We start from the raw sequence: 17,799 nt of genomic DNA on the forward strand, positions 1-17,799 counted from the left end.
GGCTGTGTATGCCGTGACTCGATGCCGCAACCGTTCGGTCACGATCCCGGCGTCCTACATGTCCCCGACGGTATGGCTATGTATGCCGTGACTCGGTGCCGCAACCGTTCGGTCACGAACCCGGCGTCCTACATGTACCCGACGGTATGGCTATCTATGCCGTGACTCGATGCCGCAACCGTTCGGTCACGAACCTGGCGTCCTACATGTACCTCTAGAGTGCCATGCTTCAATGTACCCGACGGTATGTACATATGTGTTGATTGTATTTTTGATTTGGAAATAAATTGAAACAATCATTAAATTTCTACCAATCAGAGACCGGTTTACAGCGTTGATATTGTCCAATCACAAAACAGTGTCTGCAGTGATATTGATAGTACCATTATCACCTACATGTACGTTGAAAATTTAATTGGAATCACACAATATCCATATAATTATAACCACGGATAATAATTTGTGAACCGTTTTAAGACAACCTACGAACTAGGTTGTGATAAAGCGGTACATAAGAACCTCGAAAGAATATTATTATTATTATTTTTATCCAAACTTCGTCCGCACAGAAGCCAGTTTATGACGGCCATTCTGCCCTATCCGAAATCAGAGGCCACATCAGTGTTCACAGTACCACTAGTGTATTACTATATATCAAGTGTGATTGAAAATGTCAATATCTAACTTTTAAAATGTTTACTGTGGTGGCCATTTTGTCGAAAACTGCCCCTGCCCCTGATGCTTTGGAAAGCATTTGCATTGTTATAAAACGTTACACACTAATTTGGAGCAAAATCATAAAAAGAAGGGACTACTGGCATCACCTTGGCGTACACCCATGAATTAATTATGTCATTTAATTTACAGGCCACGGCGGCCTCGTTTGATGAGCAGTCGTTCGGGGGACTTATTAACCCATACTGTGCATCGTGAAGCTTAAATTATCCCTACGCAAACACAAGGGGACAAATTAAAAAGAAAAGTCGACATAAGATCATGATTATCATTAGAGGCGCAAAAACCATCACGAAAAAATATTATAAACCTCAAGCAAAAAAAATGAATAAAGCAGCGGAGGCGAAAATAAGGTGCTCTGCTCTGAGGTCAAATATCTCTTTTACCTTATTACATAACAGGTAGAAAAACACACAGGTCTCCAACCATCACAGAATAGAAAATACGGCTAGGATATCACTCCGACACACTTACGTGTGTAACAAAAGGTCACATACATATAGTAAGTATGATACATGGCGTGTGATGTACACAATTACAACATTGTACATAGCATAGATACATATAGAAGTACACAAATAGTATCGAAATTAAGTTAATATTTTTTCAAGCTTTTCCATGAATTTACAAAGTTTTGTGTAAATTTTTACATGAAATATATTAAACAATCTTTGCATTTTTATTTGACTTGGATAAGTGAAATAATATTTTGGTATATATTTCTCTCTTAGACATTTAACTAAAACACTTTTACATATAAATAAGTAATGAAATTCATCTCCAATGTACAAATTACATAATGTACAGGTTCTTTCTTGACGAGGAATACCTAACCATCTTCCTTTTTCTATGGGTAAATGCATATTGCAAGAACGGAATTTACACATTATTTTCCTATCATTTGTATTAAGTTTAATTAAATATTTTTCTTGTTCAAACTTTGTCTTTAATATTGAATATGTTTGTCCTCTAGAGGAGTTAAGAATATTATCAAACCATTTCTGTATAAATTGATCCTTCAGTCTACTTTTCACAAGCCTCTTAATTTCGTCTTTTGAAAAAGAACATGTAGATTGATAGTACCACACATAGTTCAGGCCAGTTTGAGAAAAAATATCTTTAACATATGCGAGCCATTTAAATAACATAGTTCCATTTTCATGTAATGTATACATAAGCTTATAAATAGTACTTGATAACTTACTAGAGGTAATCAACTTATGCCAGAATACTATTATTCTACATTTAATTTCGATGTCTAGTGGGTATCTTCCAAGCTCACCATAAACAATGAAATTTGGTGTACTTTTTCTTACATTTAGTATATATTTACAAAATTGAAGATGGATTTTTTCTATAATATTTGTGTTTTCAAAACCCCATATTTCTGATGAATAGAGAAGAACTGGCATAATTAATGAATCAAATATCTTCAATTGTAGATCAACTGGTAAAGATATGTTTCTCAATTTCTTATAGACAGCAAACACTGATTTCTGTGCTTGTTCAACAATTTTTTTCCTTGCTTTAAAGAAGCTACAACTAAAATTAAAGAATAATCCTAGATAGGTATACCCTTCCAGTATTTCTAATTCTACGTTACATAATGTAAAATGGGGAGTTCTTGCACATTTTCTTTTTGAAAAGATGACAATTTTAGTTTTTCCTGAATTGATAGTTAACTTCCAAGTATTACAGTATTGTTCAAATTCATTTAAAGCTAACTGTAAACCATCTGGTGTTTCTGAAAACAGGACAGTATCATCGGCATATAAGATAATGAATAGTTTGAGATACACTCCAATGTTATCAATACATAATTTGTCTATTGTTTGAAGACAATTTACATTTTTTTCAACAAGATAAGTTTCTAAATCATTTAAATAAATTGCAAACAAAAATGGCGATAAATTTTCGCCCTGTTTTAAACCGATCTCACAATTGAACAAATCCGACTGTTCACATCCATTTTTAACACATGATTTGGTTTTATCATATAGCTTATAAATAATATTGAAAATTTTTCCAGTAATGTTGCTTTTTTGGAGCTTTTTCCACAGACCAACTCTCCATACAGAATCGAACGCCTTACTAAAATCGATGAACGTACAATAAAGTTTTTTTCCTAATGAAAAATATATTGAGATTAAAGAATACAATACAAACATGTTATCGGTTGTAGAATGACCCTTTCTAAACCCAGCTTGTGCACTGCTTATCAGGTCAAATTCGTCAGAAATTTTATTTAAACGATTATTAATAACCGAAGTGAAAACTTTGCCAAGGCACGAGACTAAAGTGATCGCTCTATAATTATCCGGATCTTTTGGATCGCCTTTGTTTTTATATACTGGTTTTATAATACCGATCTTCCACACATCTGGTATAGACGCAGTATTCAGAATAAGGTTAAATATTTTTTGATAAATTGGTAAAAATACATCCATTGTACTTTTTAGATATTCATTTAGGATTTGATCTATACCAGAGGCTTTACTATTCTTCAAATTGATTAAAGAAAATTTAATTTCATCAGTGGTAATTTCACCATTCAGATAATCATCAAAAATACTATTATCAGGATTTTCCAGCTCAAAATCGTCATCATCATAAACAGACTTGTTCAGATCCTTAAAGTATTCATATAATTCAGTAATACATATATCAGCATTACCTTTCTTTACAGATCCGTCACATTTATTCAAAATATTCCAGAATTTTTTTGAATCCATTCTAGCAGTATTTCTTAACTCGCTTGACAATTTCTCCTGATAATTTCTGTAATTTTTATTCAATGTTTTTCTATAAACTTTACTAGCTCTATTGAGATTAGTTTTATTTATAGGATTATTTACTTTGTGAAATAAGGCCTTGGCTTTATTAAATTCAACTCTGTTTAAGTGGCATTCCCTATTAAACCAAGGTTTATTATCACATCTCAACCTCCGTTTCCTGTAAGCATTGTTACTACCAAAAACCTGCTTAGCAGAGCCTTTGAACAATTCACTAATTGAGTTTACAATGTCATTAATTTCGTTATTGGTTACATTGTCGTGTTGTTTATTTAATAATTCATTTAATTTATCATTAATTCTATGGAGATTACCTCTTTCATCATCTAGTATATGTTTTACAAAATCTTGTTCTTTACAGGATTTCCACTTTGTATATCGATTTTCATGACATTCGGTATTATATATACATTCATCAGTTAATTTACAAAGGCTAAATACAAGTCTACAGTGGACATCTGATATGAGTGGGTCAAAAACTTTGATTTCAAAATCTGTTGTATACCGAAACATATCTGACGACAGCAATAGATAATCTATAACGCTGACATCACTACATGTAGTTTTACCTATTTGTGCATCATTTCCAATCCGACCATTGGCAATATACATATTATTTTGCTTGCAGAAGTCAAGCAATTTATTGCCATAATTATTAACTTTAGCTTTACATTGACTAGCCCTTCGCAGAGGAACATTATATAATTTCAACTTTTCAATATCATAGAGATATGAGTATAGCTCATCATTTTCATCTAAGTTTAATGAACGAATGAAGTTATCATCTGGTTCTACAAAATCATCTCTAACTTGGGTTTTAGCATTAAAATCTCCGACTATGGCGACTTTGTTACCATGATGGGATAATTCTATCATCTCCCTTTCAATTTCATTGAACGCTTCCGGGGATGCATACTTAGTATTTTCGGGAGGTATATAAACACATCCCAGTAGAAAATCTAGATCAGAGTTCACAACGTGTTTTGAAAAATTTACCCACAATACATATTCTGATAAAGTTTTAGGAAAAGTCAACATCGACTTGAGAGTTTTCTTAAAAATAATTACTATACCACCAGATTTTTTATATGCATTAGTTCTACATTTAGCAAAATATTCATAGTCAGGCGGTAGTTGTAAATGATCCAGATTATCAATCTTGCTCTCTGCAAAAATAAGTATGTCATGTGCTAGGATTAAGTCTTCAAACTCAGGCAAAAGTATCTTAGACTTAATACCGCAAACATTAAGGAAAGTAAACTTGATAGTGTCTTTATCAATGTCACGGGGTTGACCTCTTGTCGCGTCTCCCTACATGGGGCGACTGTCATTGCGGGGGTCTGGCACGTGACGAGCATTACGGAACTGATGCTGACCACTAGGGGGCGTGGCTGTCTGCCATTCTTGGGCCGATGAGTGCCATCCAGGTCCACTGCGAGAATCAGGAGGATGATCTCGGCCGATGGGAGGATGACTAGGATGATGATATTGAGGTGGGATGTAAAGGTTAACGTCAATGTAGAGTTTATCACCTAGCAGGCGAGCGTGCCTTCCATGCCTCTTGGCTTCCTTAAACACCGGATAGAGTAAACGTCGCCTGTCATTTATTTCCGGCGGGAATTGCTCAAATACAGAGAATTCTCTTTTCCCCGCTAGTTTTTGGGCAGTCTTCAACACTTTGTCTCTATCTTTTCTGCTAGAGAATTTAGCTACTATGGACCTAGGTTTATTATCGGATCTTTTCCTCAGCCTATGGGCAACATGAAGCTGCATTTCCTCTTCAATACCGAGTTCCGTCTTGATGAATTCCTTCACAACAGCCTCGGTGTCTTCATCACGGTCAACATCTGGGATTCCTCCAAATAACAGGTTGTCCTTCATCGATCGTGTTTGGATCTCGAGTATTTGATCTTTCAGTAGGCGATTTTCTTCCCGTACCTCCTCCCGTTCAAGTTCCACTTTGCTGACTCTCTCTTCAAGAATGGAATGGTCGAAATCCGCACCCTCGAGCTGTTCACTGTGTGTTTTAAGTTCACGTTTAACGCCTGATAACGAACTCTCCATACTGCTAAACTTGCCCTCGATGACACTGAGTCTAGACATGATTTGATCCAGTGTATCCAGCTTAGTTAACCGTTGAAATATGTCTCGAAGAATTTGATCACTGAAGTGTGGGGAAATGGTGTCAGGAGTAGGCGAGGTTGCCTGAGGGAACATCAACTGAGGATTCGCAGGAGAACTGGGGGGTATACACGAGCTTTGCATAGGGTACTGCGGGTACTGCGGGGCAGGTTGGAAACATGGTTGCGTGGCGGCCACATTACCATGTGGGGTACCATAGAGATCTCTATGTGCCATAGCCATTACAGTACTCGTGTCCGTATGAGATCTATTACGTTTCTTACCCATGGGCTACACGTGCACACAGTTCAAGGTCATACTGGTTAGTTTACCGTTCTTACACAGTAAACGCACATTAAAATCCGTATTATACAAAAAGATGAACATGAATATGTACATGTACGATTAAACGTTCATAAATAAACCACAGCTTTCCAGGGTGTAACTCCAGTACTAACATACATGTCACATAGGTGAGTATAGTAGTCTGCACGTGTAACACAGGTATCGTTCAGGTACATGTGTGTATCTCAGGTATACAGGTTATGAATGCTATTATGGTCCGCAAAGGGGATATTTCAAAATATTTTTTCAAAATAATGTTACCATTATGTTAGAAATCATCTCACCGTCACACAGTCCAATATTGGGGACTTTCCGGGATTACTAGAGAGGCATTCTCAGGATAAATTACCGGAGCTCCTTCATACGCTTCTAACCCAACGCCGCCATGTTTTCCCAGCTAAAGACTTTTGATAATTTTTCCCCAAATTCAAACTACAAAATGTATGTTTCATCTCAGCTGGTCAGGAAATATCTCTTTTACCTTATTTGGCGAAAACCGCTAAGTCTGACCTCAACATAACAGGTAGAAAAACACACAGGTCTCCAACCATCACAGAATAGAAAATACGGCTATGAGATTTTGAACGATGAGTAAGATACTTCTTTGGTGCTTTTATTCTGCAAAATCTTGGTGAAGACGAGCGCGCTATCCACTGCGCTACTCGATCCACCATATAAGTTACGCACAAAAACAAATATCTACTTTAGCTTTGACTGGAAGAAAAATGGCGTCATTGATGCAAAAATTATATTGTGAATACATTTTTATTAATCAACTATGATACAAAAAATAATTACATACGGGAAACCGGCCACACCTGATATTTTAGTTTTTGAGCTTACAACTTTAAGGATCACTTTCAATAAAAAAGAACTCCTTATATCTCATTTGAGTTCCAGAATTTGAAAAAATAGAAATTATAATTTACTATTTCTGAGGATATTTTTTGGATACTTATCTACAATCTGATCTCAATTCACTATCACATCGTCACCTCGCTGCAGAAATGTATCGATGCATTTTTATATCACCACCATCCCATTTCCGTCTTCATTAGGAGCGAATCAGCCTATCTAAAGAGCTACTCTAAGATAAATAAACTCTGATTTGATACAGGACTACGTCAGGGTATTCTACTGGATACGTTTAAATCTACTCTAACGACAGTAATGGTTGGTACGATGACATGAATTCAAAAAGTTCTAAAATTCAATTTATTTATTTCGCTCGTTTTACGAAAAGAAAACCGAGTTTATGAATTGAAATTAATACTTTTGTAAGCCCGTATAGCAGTACTTAGTGGGCCTCAATAAGGAAGGAAATCTGAGGACCCAAGGAAAACCCACGTAGGCGGGCAGGTGACCCCATACATTTGTCACGTCCAATCAGGGCATCGAATCCTGGCCGTCTAGATAATACACTATACAGCACGCCATCCAACCATTCAGATATATATACGTTTACTAAAAAATGTTCACTGTTGGATTGATGGATTTTGCAACTTAAATCCTGATGCATGTTGGTGCACATTTGATGCACGGAAACACTTTCTCGGACATGCGTTTTAGGCTCTGATTCTGGAGAAGTTCATGATGTCCCTATTTTGTTTATGTTTCTTAGGTGTCTGTTGTTGTGTTTTGTATCGACTTCAAAACTCTCAAAAAAGAACACTTCAAACTTTTATTTTAAGTTAAATTATTAGAGATAAAATACAGAATAAAATGTTTCGTATAAAAACCAGCTTGGTTGGTTGGTTTGTTGTAAAGGATTTCACGTCCTATTAACAGCAAAGGTCATTTAACGAGAGGCATCCATATGTGTATGTGTGTATGCGTGCGGAGGCAGTTTATGTCGGTGTATTTGCCCCCCTATGATAGCGCTGATCTCACTGAAATGCCATACCGAAGGCACCCAGCAAAACATTCCCATCGGTCTCATTATACTGAGAACGGGTTTACCAGTTATTGCCATTACTTTTCATGCTGAACATTAATCATGGAATAACAACTACCAGTTTTAAAGACTCTGGTTTTGTCTGGCCTGGGGACAAAACCCATTGCATTCCTCACTTGGAAGAACGCTCGGCGTTAAAGACAAAAATGAGGCACTGCCAAGCATGGTGCTAGGGCATAAAAAGTAAGTCAGAAGTAGAGAGAAATATAAAGATTCCAAATATTGCAATGGGTGCAGCAGATATATTTGGGTCCCTTTTGTGTCCGGATAGGAGAGAGCTTAAAACAAATCCCCAATTCTGCAAGGGGTAAAACTTGATTATATCGGATACATAAGTGTAATAGAGCCATTATTTAAATTGTCTTGGTGAGGCAACGTTGATTGAACCAAACATTCCTCCGAATCTTATAATGCAAATCATTGGTCATCGTTACATTCAGTGTTTATAACGAAAACAATGTGAGTGATACTTAACACAAGAATATATTGAAAATCCACCCAAACACAAGTGTAACATAAAACAATAAGCTGTCACGATCGTCGACAAGCACGTGTAACACAATCTAAACGCTGCAAAGACAAAGAATCTCAAACGTTGCCCACGTGGAAATATTCCTGTTGGAAAATGAAGAATCACCATTAGGCCTAACACATGCAAGACCAGAGACACATCCGCAGAGGGCAAAGTGAACCAGAGGCTCGCAAAAATGATATACATTAAAATTGCACTCGTCCATTTCACGAAGGACTCGCTCGGCTGAATCCCTCGTGACATATATCCATATGCATAATACACTCCTGCAGTCAACGACGTCAGCTGAATTAACCTATTTATTGGTATTAAGTATGTACTCCTACAATTATATCAATTACGGTAATATTATTGTCTTTGTTCAATTGCAAACTGATATGAGTTTCGAACAGGAGCACATGCAATTAAAGGCGAACAAGTGTTTCCTTCCCGAATAAAAGATCAATATCACCGCACAATAAACAAATAATGTTTACATTCATAACCGGTAGATTTAAATTAAAACAAAATGGAGTTGCGATTGACAACTCCATATCTTTTCCTATTTTGTAATGTGCTGCTTTTTCACCACTGTTTTAACATGTATGTTTTTTTACTTATCGCATCTTTCACATGAATGTGATGTCTTCAGGTTACACGTGAATTGCCATACGAATTGAAATAAGTTTGTTAATTTGTTATCAGCCCAAGTGCCGTTCAGTTAGCAAGTTAAAAAGACATTGTTACATATACAACCTAGGCCAAGTCGGCAAGTCGTTCTAGGGTCTTTTTGCCGTTGATATTATTATAAAAGGTTGGGAGAATCGTCTTCCGTGCAGGGCGGGGATTGAGAAAAGGGTATACATGTACATGCTGTTGCAATTGTACAAACTGGATATCATAAGAGGCCATTCATGTGCCCTAGTCCCCGTTCTGTTTATCATATGATGTATCGGTCGCACTGCGACTGAACTTTGCAATCTGAAGAAAACATGTTTAGTTGGCGAGGTAAAATACCGTATGTGTTCTAACAGTAAGGATTATTAGGTTCATACCAGCGCAACAGAGAGAAAGTTTCGTTTTGTTTGAATAACATATATCAAGGTATACTTAACTAGTTTATAACATTTGTTTTTTAATCAGATACATTTGACCCAGAAATCACTACTTTATCTATATCAATGAATACAGTGTATGCGTTTTAAAAGACCATCCCTGTTGAGGTGGTGGCAATTATTTTAGTTAACACATGATGTACATTTGTATTCCAATACATTATCCACATAACTTATTAATTATATCAAAAGAAACACTCGTTTTGATTACATTAGGCCGGGAATCTTTTGTCATATTTGACAACTTATGTATGTGTGATTAGCATTTTGGTATAACAAAGAAAAATTTAAATCAGGATAACAAAGCATTTGACGGATATGGCAATCTGATACCCTGTCTAATTACAAATATCGCCAAGTTATCTATACAATTTGAAAATGTTATTGTGATTTTCCAGGACGAATGTTTAATTCTATATATTCAGTTAAGTATCTATTGTTCTCGTATTCGAAACTGTCAGCGCGGTGCGCATCCTGATATTTCCGCAATTTAAATCTCCCCTTAGCTGTCCACTTCGACGGAAATTATCGATACACAGTATATATATATAATGTAGTCATCTTTTCTAGTTTGGAATGTTGTCAAGCCGATAAGGAAATAGATCCTTATCAAGTTTTGTTAATGTCCCTTATCTCACAAAGTACAGTACTTTCAGCGAAGGCCAATTCAAGTGTTCAAGTAAGAACGATAGAACATCAACGCTTTTCCCGTTTTGCTGTATTGAGTCATTTCCTGATGCAATTTCAGTTCGACGTGTTTTTCGCTGAATTGAAACAATACACAACAACACACGTCATCACATCATAATATACTTTTATTGGTTGTTTGGATTTGGAAGGAAATTTTATTGTACAAGAAATATTTTAATTTGAATCGATGTCTTTCTCAATGTTTACTTTTGATAATCGAATTAAGAATATATTTCGTATATATCTGTTCCAATTTCCATATAAGATTACGTATTATTATGAACAAATCCGTTTTCGAAAAAAAATAGCAATCTTTAATACTGTTAGAAATTAATGTGAGATATTAATGTGATATATTAATGGAGTTCTATTCAGTACTGTACTGTAATACAATAGGCACGATATTCTAGTGGTAGGACGCCGGGCTCGTGACCGAATGGTTGCGGGTTCGAGTCACGTCACGGCACAGTGTTGTATCTTTGAGCAAGATACTTTACTCCTCTTTGCTCCAGTCTACTCAGCTTTATAATGAGTACGTAGTTGGGCAGTGCTAGAATTGTTGAAGGCTAGCTGTGAGCGCCGCAATGGCAGCACCGGTTGTATCTTCCCCTGGGAGTTGAGAATGATATTGGCTGCTTGCAAAGGCCCTATAACCACGGATAATAATTTGTGAACCGCTTTGAGACGAACCCCGAACTAGGTTGTGATAAAGTGGTATATAAGAACCTCGAATTAATATTAATATTATAAATATTATGCTTAATTTCTGTACATCTTTCATAAATCAATGTTAACAGTTGTAATACGCTCTCACATACCTACACACGCGTCTCTAACATAGCTGTGTAACTTTCTGATGGAATAGTAACATGATAATTCCAGGTGTTAACAAAACCTCTATTTGAACTAAAAAAGGGCGTTTTTGGTTTCATCGACAACAACCGCCATGTAATACTAGGTCGTATCCATGCAATGCCATGTCCCAAAGGTAAGGACACGAAGGGGACAATGGACCCCTTAAGGAACATAATGAAAGTTTGGACCTTCGTGTGGCACAAGAAAATATAATATTTATTAATGATATCTTAATGGCGACCATAAACCTTGCCTATGTTCTTAACATCTTTTATCATCTTTAGAACCTTCTGTTGTAAGTTTGGCCGTCGCCAAGCGGTATCTATCAGGAAAATCATGATAATCACAGCAAGCTCTTGAATCCTGCGATATATAACCACATTTGTAAGGATGTTACTATCAAGGTCAGACAAGTTAACGATCCAAAAATCGAAATGGTCACGTTTATCGTGCAGCTGAGAAATAATCCTTATTATCTTGGTAAAGATGTAAGTATAGATTGAAGAAGGCGGTTGAAGAAGGCGGTTGAAGAAGGCGGCTGTTGAAGAAGTATCAGTAGTGTTCTTTATATCAAGTTCAGAAGTGTATTAACGATAGATTATTGTTATTAAGCAGCATATTGTTGCTTTATCTGACAATGAAATAAAAAAAAATAACAAGGTTTTTGCTAGCAGTCTATATAATCTTTTTAATTTATTTAGCCGCATTCATAAACAAATAAAAAGCTGTCAAAAGAGGGGCAAAGTGTTTTCCCATTGAAATGCATACAGTCTGCTGGGAATACTTGTCACCGAAAACAGCAAAGATAGTGTTACCTTCCTCCTGACTGACTTCATCTTCGTAGTCAAACAAGGTGGTGTCAACATTCGTTCCCAACTTCATTTTTTTTCGTGTAGATACATAAAATTGAACAATAACAGCACATATGAGTATTCATTATTACCACTGATAACCGTAGTAGACCTCCTTGTATAACACCAGGTTAGAAAACATGCAAAGTCTTAACAAAATTTAAGATATATATTAAACATTGTCAACTTGCCTATGTATAGTTACAATACTGTAGTAGTCTATATGTTATATATTTTTAAAAAACTTCCATATATATATATATTGTCTACAGAATCGTTTTTATGTTATAAAATACTTTTTGAGCATGCCAAACATAACCTATGAACAATTTCACATTATCATGAAGATTGGATTATCGATGAAAATTATGGAAAATACCGATAGATTTTCTGTTTTTGTATCTGTTCTGTTTTTGTATCAGATACAAAACAGTTTATTTTATTACGCATATTTTAAAGAAATGTGCAGCAATAATACCTCATAAATATGTACTTTGCTAAAGTAATTTTTCCTCTCGTTTACTTAAGGTTGAGATTGTGTTACAGGTTTTGTTTGGTTTTATTTGTTTAACGTCCTAACGACAGCTAAGATCATTCCAGGACGTGCCTCCATGTGTGTTGTACATGCATGCATATGTGTATGTGTGCCGGAGACAGGGTATGTTGGTATATTTGCCTCCCTGTGATAACACAGATCTGATGTAGACTTTATAGTGCTATCTCACTGTAATACCATGCCGAATGCATTCAGAACAGCATCCCGCCCGGTCTCATTATACTGACAACGGATGAACCAGTTGTTGCCATTTCCCAAAATGCTGAACGTTAAGCAGGGAATAACAACTACCATTTTAAGGACTTTGGTATGTCCCGGCTTGGGGATATAATCCATTGCCTTCCTGACCTGGTTGAACGCTCAACATTATTTAAGTCAAAAGTGAGGTATTGCCAAGCATGGCGCTAGAGAAAAAAGGCAGTCAGAAGAAGAGAGAAATATAAAGATCCCAAACATTGCAATAGGTGCAGCAGATTAATTTTTGTCGCTTTTGTGTCCCCAAGGCATAAAAACAAATCCCCAAATCAGCAGGAGTTCTCACATTATTCGCCTCTTAAGATGCAGTGGGAAACAGCAGGTTTATTGTTTTATCAATCTTCGACCTGCAGGGATGTTGTGTTATAGACAAAGATATGCAGATAAATAAAAGGAATAAACAATCTTGATAGCAAAACTAATATACACTTGATTATTATTGTATTTTGTCTTTAGCCCATACATAAAACAAAATATGAAGGACAATTACATTATTATATATCTTTTACTCTAAACAAATAAAGCAAGGGAAAATATACTTGTCTGACTCCTTTAACAAAAAGTTCTTTTAGCACTTTTGATTCTTGTGACCTTGAACGGAGGTCAATGTCACTAACGTTTACAAAACATTTATCCATTCACACGAACAACTAACTTGTCAAAATCAAGACCCAATAACCTTTGGTTATGAAGAAGCACTAGTTAAAGGAAAAGTGGAAAGAACGTGATGGTTTTCTTTTTTAAAATTAAAGGTAATATACATGTACATTGTATGAAAAATGTATCGGTTGTCATTTTTTGGGAATTCCTGATGTTGAAGGATATTATTGGTAGCCAACTTTTAAGCAAGTATGAAACATAGACTTGTTTTATAACTATGCATATTAACGTGAATTCTCTCATTAGTAATGAAATTTCACATACTTTTCTACTTAAATCTTCAATAAAAAGAACAATTCTCTGTTGAAACAGCATTCGGTATCAAACTAACAGTTGGAATATGTTGCAAATGATGATGATGATATAACTTTATAGTAATTTTCTCATTTAAATGTTCGGGTAGGGATTTGTTACTGCACCTTTAACGACCACACAGGTGTAAGTCAATGAGGTCCCATTTGGCAACAAATGAATTCTGAAACTAACGGTTTCTGATTTAAGCTTCCTATTCCAATACTTTTTTGGATTGATCTTGTTTTGAAATTCCGGCGGCCGACGCTTATGTTAAATCGATATAGGCGTTGCCCCTACCTTTAGATGTCTGGACTTCACCGTAGAGATACAGCGCTGTACGTAATTCATTTGTATGTGTGTAACGACCATTAAAGCTGTTTTATATTAACACTGACTTGCTGAGCTATCCTTAAAATAACACTTCCTGGTAGATCACTATTCGTTCTCTGTATGCTGTCGCTCTATTTGAATGAAAACTATAAAAAAAAACATTGTTCATTCCAGTACTTAACTACCATTCGGAATGACTCGACGTACATTTATTCTCGGTGGTGTTGTACTCTACATATGCTCAGACCTTCTACTGATTGTCGAGTTGTCGGGTAAGTTTTACGTTCTTTCAGAGTGGTCTTTGTGACCCTTTCCTTATTATATGTATGTCGATAAAGGTGTTTTTAATGAAATATTTCATTCAATGCATAACCTTAAATCCTGACATCAGACATTTTTATACCAGGTGTATATATTTGCTAATTACATGTGTGCCATTTGGAATGTACAATAGTTTTCGTTTGAATAAATACGTATACCAACCAACTATTTGCAAAAGAGTATCTCCCTTTGCAACGTTGAATGCCTGTGAATGCAATGATAGATCTGTGTAAATATGCCCCCTAAAATTCAGATATTCTTACTATATTTGCAATGATTTTCAAATTTACCTTTTAATTAAATTAAGTGTCGGCCCAATGTCATCCTAAGCAAAAAAAGAAAATATAACATGGCGAAGCGACCAGAGGTTATCCTTCCAAAGTATCTTGCTTTTAACTGTTTTATGATTTGAAAAGGCCTTACGGATGTACTCTTCTGAGTTTTCAATCAGTCTCGTTTTGATCATTTGTAACAGGTTTTTGTAATATTTAAAATGTTGTGATCAATTTAAATAGCAAACGTGCAGCTGAAAAATGTGCCAAAAAATTAGATGCCTAATGATTGTTGAAATTTTAAACAAGAATTTTTAGAAATGACCAATTTGGCGGCTATTTTGAAAACATGTATTTCATGCGCTTCACGAAAGACCAAATATTCACCTTTTTGACACGAGGTTGATCACTGAAATCATCATTGAGTCGCCATTTTTTATTGTAGCAAGATAAATTTTGCTGTAAAACTCTATTTTTTTTCAATATGATGAAAATAATATTCATCTAAGTGGAAAAATATGCATATGCATGATTGGTATTTTTTTTACATCTCTAGTATAACTGAAGCACTTGGATTTTTGATCCCGAAAAAGGTGTAAATAACACATTTAATAATGGAACAAAAAAAGCGCACGGACCGATTTTTTTGTTGCTGTCTTAGAGAGAGAGAAACACATTTTCTTTTGATTCATTTTTTTTTTTTAATCAAGCGTTTAATCTACAAAAATTGGTGAAAATTAGTATTTTTTCATTAACAAATAAGGGTTAGAAATTTTACTTAGATAATTTTATAAAAAAGGCTATATTTATCAATTCTGCAAACATTCATACATCTGATAACACACTTGGAAGATATTTTATTAAAATTATTCTGCAAATGGCCAAAACTAAAATAATCACCTAAAATCACATATTACGTTAAATTGGTATTTGACCGTTCAGGATTCACACAACTTAATCATTTTCTATATGTTATTACCTAACAATTTAGCTAATAACTTTAATATTTGAAGTACAAAACTAGTGACAACTATCTAGATTCATAAATACATACCTTGCAAAAGCTACAGAATGGCTTTTTTGGTAGGTTCAGTGGCATATTGGAGGCGTCACAGCGGCAAGAAGTTGAGAACCGGAAGTTTACAAGCAAAACCGGTGACCCAAAACAGAAACGCCCCCAGACATTTCGCCCCTGTGCAAATCCGCACACAGACATGGAAATATATCAAAAGTATATATTTTTCAAAAGTAAAATACCTGAACATTTCATTTATCTAAATATTTGTGACCAGTTCCTTATTAAACTCCTTCAGTGGCCCAGTAATTAGCCGGAACTTATTTCAGATAGGAACTACAAACGTATGAAACACTTGCTGATTGGATGATTTAGTTGTGTAAGTCCCTAATAGCATAAAAAGGAAATCCGGATAACTTTTGTTTTGTTTTTTACATTTTTTATTTACTGTATACTATAAACTCTTTTTTCATTTCTCGGAGATATACATCCTTAAGAGTCAGGTAATATGAAATTTGAATCAGATGAGAAATCTTGTAGGTATTTCTTTGTCAATTTTTCTTTCACAAAACCCGAATACGTCGAGGTATAATGAAATAGAGTATTGTATAAAATGTTCGATTTATTTTATAATAGGCTCACATACATATTAACGGTTCATCCATACATATAAATAAAATAGCGTGCAACAGAAGCAGTTTCATGAAGAAAAAACTAATATTTCTGTCGCCATCGGCGGCATCAGCAACAGTAGTAGCACGATTATTATATCTTTAGGGTTTATGTGTCACGATTAGCTTCGGAGGAAAAAAGAATCGTGTTTCCATATTTAAATGTGCCGAAACAATCAAACACACTAACACAATGGTAGAGATGATCAGCTTGACGCGCCATTGTTGTCGTTCCAGGGTAAGAGAATAATAGAATATTACATGGGTCTGTTCCTTGGACAGGGATATCTCAACCCGAGTGTAAGAGTTTGGCTGGCCAGCCGAACTCTTACACGAGGGTTAAGATATACCTGTATATGGAACAGATCCATGTTTGATTATTTTTCTCACATACATACAAATAAACAAATTCCAGTCGACATAAACATCGATCTTATTCTTCCGGCAAACCCCGAAGCCCTAGGGTTGAGACGGATGATTCCCCATTCACAACATCTTTTGGTGGTTTTGGCGGAAATAAAGTTGGTGCGGATGTTTCTGTGAATTCCCCTTCAAAATGATCCGAACAAACTAACGTGTTGTCATTTACAATTAGATTAGCTCAAACATTGCGCAGACGCCGTATCCATTGTTGTTTTATGTGATTCCTACTTTCTGCCAATGGAAGCCTATGTAGGGTAACTTTTTTCCCCTCTTCAGTTAGAGTAGCTGATGTATTGAAACATCCTGGTACACAACAGTATTTACGTCCCATCTACAAAATATTGAAACCTGATTTATTGACTTTACATGTAGGAAAAAAAAGTGTTTTCTCATTTATTTCAGGTTATGCACAATGTTATAAAGTTCGTGATTTGTGGGTAGCTTGCCAAACAACTTTTTACTTTTGGTGCAAAATGACTTTTGAAATCCTGTATTTCTAAAAATGATAATTCACACAAGAAAGAAGAATTAAAGTTTCGTTTGATGTAAGAACATGCTTCTCGTATCATTTTTTGTCTATCATAAAATCACAACATCGCTGAAAAATGTCTATCATCGGCAAGCATGACATTTCATAACGCCATCGCGTCAATAATCCCATGGTTTTTTGCCGTTATTAGATTTCTCTTTAACATAAATGACAATCGTCTTTTGTCAACAAAGGTAAACGTCTATCGAGATGCCATCTGTAGTTTATCGAAGATTTTATTTTCCATGTACAGTATACGATTTAATCGCCTCAGGTAATCTTCATTGATTTTGATGAGCGATAAGTAAATACCGGAATGGTTACGAAAATCCATCCGGGATTGCGATAGCGGAACTGTGCCATTGTATGACATCAAGGAAACAATAAAATGACGTCACGTCGACAATCCATTATTATGACGTCATAGAGCGTGTCAGCTGTCTTTCCCTACCCCGTGTAAGATAGAGTTATCTTTACCCTAGCAACAACGGGATCACCCTGTAA

This window comes from Mizuhopecten yessoensis, unplaced genomic scaffold (genome assembly GCF_002113885.1).
Source record: "Mizuhopecten yessoensis strain PY_sf001 unplaced genomic scaffold, ASM211388v2 scaffold10065, whole genome shotgun sequence".
NCBI lineage: Eukaryota > Metazoa > Mollusca > Bivalvia > Pectinida > Pectinidae > Mizuhopecten > Mizuhopecten yessoensis.